This window comes from Arachis stenosperma, chromosome 10 (genome assembly GCF_014773155.1).
Source record: "Arachis stenosperma cultivar V10309 chromosome 10, arast.V10309.gnm1.PFL2, whole genome shotgun sequence".
Lineage (NCBI taxonomy): Eukaryota > Viridiplantae > Streptophyta > Magnoliopsida > Fabales > Fabaceae > Arachis > Arachis stenosperma.
In genome coordinates this window covers 66,447,931-66,450,210 of record NC_080386.1, presented here as the reverse complement: position 1 = coordinate 66,450,210, position 2,280 = coordinate 66,447,931, and the positions used below count along the sequence as shown (strand labels likewise).

The window sequence follows — 2,280 nt, the reverse complement described above, 5'->3', positions numbered from 1 at the left end:
CAAGTGCACTGGGTCGTCCAAGTAATACCTTACGTGAGTAAGGGTCGATCCCACAGAGATTATTGGTTTGAAGCAAGCTATGTTTATTTTATTATTCTTAGTCAGGATATTAATTAAAATTATAAGTTGGAATTATTAGATTTGATTGGAAAAATGAAAGAGAATAACAGCGTTACTTGTTGTGCAGTAATGAGAAATATGTTGGAGTTTTGGAGATGCTTTGTCCTCTGAACTTCAACTCTTCCTTGAAATCCTTCAACACACGAAAAGTCCCTTCCATGGCAAGCTCTATGTAGGGTATCACCATTGTCAATGGCTACCTCCCATCCTCTCAGTGAAAACGTTCCTATGCTCTGTCACAGCACGGCTAATCATCTGTCGGTTCTCAATCAGGTTGGAATAGAATCCATTGATTCTTTTGCGTCTGTCACTAACGCCCAGCCTTCAGGAGTTTGAAGCTCGTCACAGTCATTCAATCCCAGAATCCTACTCGGAATACCACAGACAAGGTTTAGACCTTCCGGATTCTCATGAATGCCGCCATCAATCCGGCTTATACCACGAAGATTCTGCGTAATGAATCTAAGAGATACTCATTCAGTCTGATGTAGAACGGAGGTGGTTGTCAGGCACACGTTCATGGTTTGGGGAAGGTGATGAGTGTCACGGATCATCACCTTCTCCATAATTAAGCGCGAATGAACATCTTAGATAAGAACAAGCGTGTTTGAATGGAAAGCAAAGGAATTGTATTAATTCATCGAGACGCTGCAGAGCTCCTCACCCCCAACAATGGAGTTTAGAGACTCATGCTATCAAAAAGTATGTAATTCAGATCTGAAAATGTCATGAGGTACAGAATAATTCTCTAAAAGTTGTTTAAATAGTAAACTAGTAACCTAGGTTTACAGAATATGAGTAAACTAAGATAATTGGTGCAGAAATCCACTTCTGGGGCCCACTTGGTGTGTGCTGGGGCTGAGACTAAAGCTATCCACGAGTAGAGGCTTTTCTTGGAGTTGAACTCCAAGTTATGACGTGTTTTGGGCGTTCAACTCCGGATCATGACGTTTTTCTGGCGTTTAACTCCAGACAGCAGCATGTACTTGGCGTTCAACGCCAAGTTACGTCGTCTATCTTCGTGCAAAGTATGGACTATTATATATTGCTGGAAAGCCCTGGATGTCTAATTTCCAACGCCGTTGAGAGCGTGCCAATTGGACTTCTGTAGCTCTAGAAAATCCATTTCGAGTGCAGGGAGGTCAGGATCCAACAGCATCAGCAGTCCTTTTTCAGCCTAAGTCAGATTTCTGCTCAGCTTCCTCAATTTCAGCCAGAAAATACCTGAAATCACAGAAAAATACACACTCTCATAGTAGAGTCCAGAAATATGATTTTTGCTTAAAAACTAATAAAATTCTATTAAAAACTAATTAAAACATACTAAAATCTACATGAAATTACCCCCAAAAAGCGTATAAAATATCCGCTCATCAGTGACTTTACTGCACCAAATTCCAACTTCCACGGAAGAAGCATCTCAATCCCTGCCATTGGAGCAAACAACTTTGAGCTAAAGCCTCAATTAGTTTCTCTAATGCAACAGAATTGCAAGTTTCATGGACTTCCATCAGAAGATTCTTTTCAGTTCTTAACTGAATTCTTGCAGATCTGTGATACTGTTAAGACCAATGGAGTTGATCCCGATGTCTACAAGCTTATGCTTTTCCCTTTTGCTGTAAGAGACACAGCTAGAATATGGTTGGACTCTCAACTTAAAGATAGCCTGAACTCTTGGCATAAGCTGGTCACGGCTTTCTTAGCCAAGTTCTTTCCTCCTTAAATGCTGAGCAAGCTTAAAATGGATGTTCAAACCTTCAGACAGAAAGAAGTTGAATCCCTCTATGAAGCTTGGGAAAGATACAAGAAACTGACCAAAAAGTGTCCTTCTGACATGCTCTCAGAATGGACCATCATGGATATATTCTATGATGATCTGTCTGAATTGTCTAAGATGTCATTAGACCATTCTGCAGGTGGATCTATTCACCTGAAGAAAATGCCTGCAGAAGCTCAGGAACTCATTGACATGGTTGCAAATAACCAGTTCATGTACACTTCTGAAAGGAATCTTGTGAGTAATGGGACGACTCAGAGGAAGGGAGTTCTTGAAATTGATGCTCTGAATGCCATATTGGCTCAGAACAAAATATTGACTCAACAAGTCAATATAATTTCTCAGAGTCTGAATGGTTTGCAAAATGCATCCAACAGTACTAA

General features: G+C 40.4%; 1 non-coding gene across 1 annotated transcript; it reads right to left on the bottom strand.

Moving 5' to 3' along the window:
* Positions 1 to 1,852: 1,852 nt before the first annotated feature.
* LOC130959290 (small nucleolar RNA R71) lies at positions 1,853 to 1,956 on the bottom strand. The gene has a single exon (XR_009078382.1). It is a non-coding gene; the product is annotated as a small nucleolar RNA R71 (small nucleolar RNA).
* Between the last annotated feature and the right edge of the window lie 324 nt (positions 1,957 to 2,280).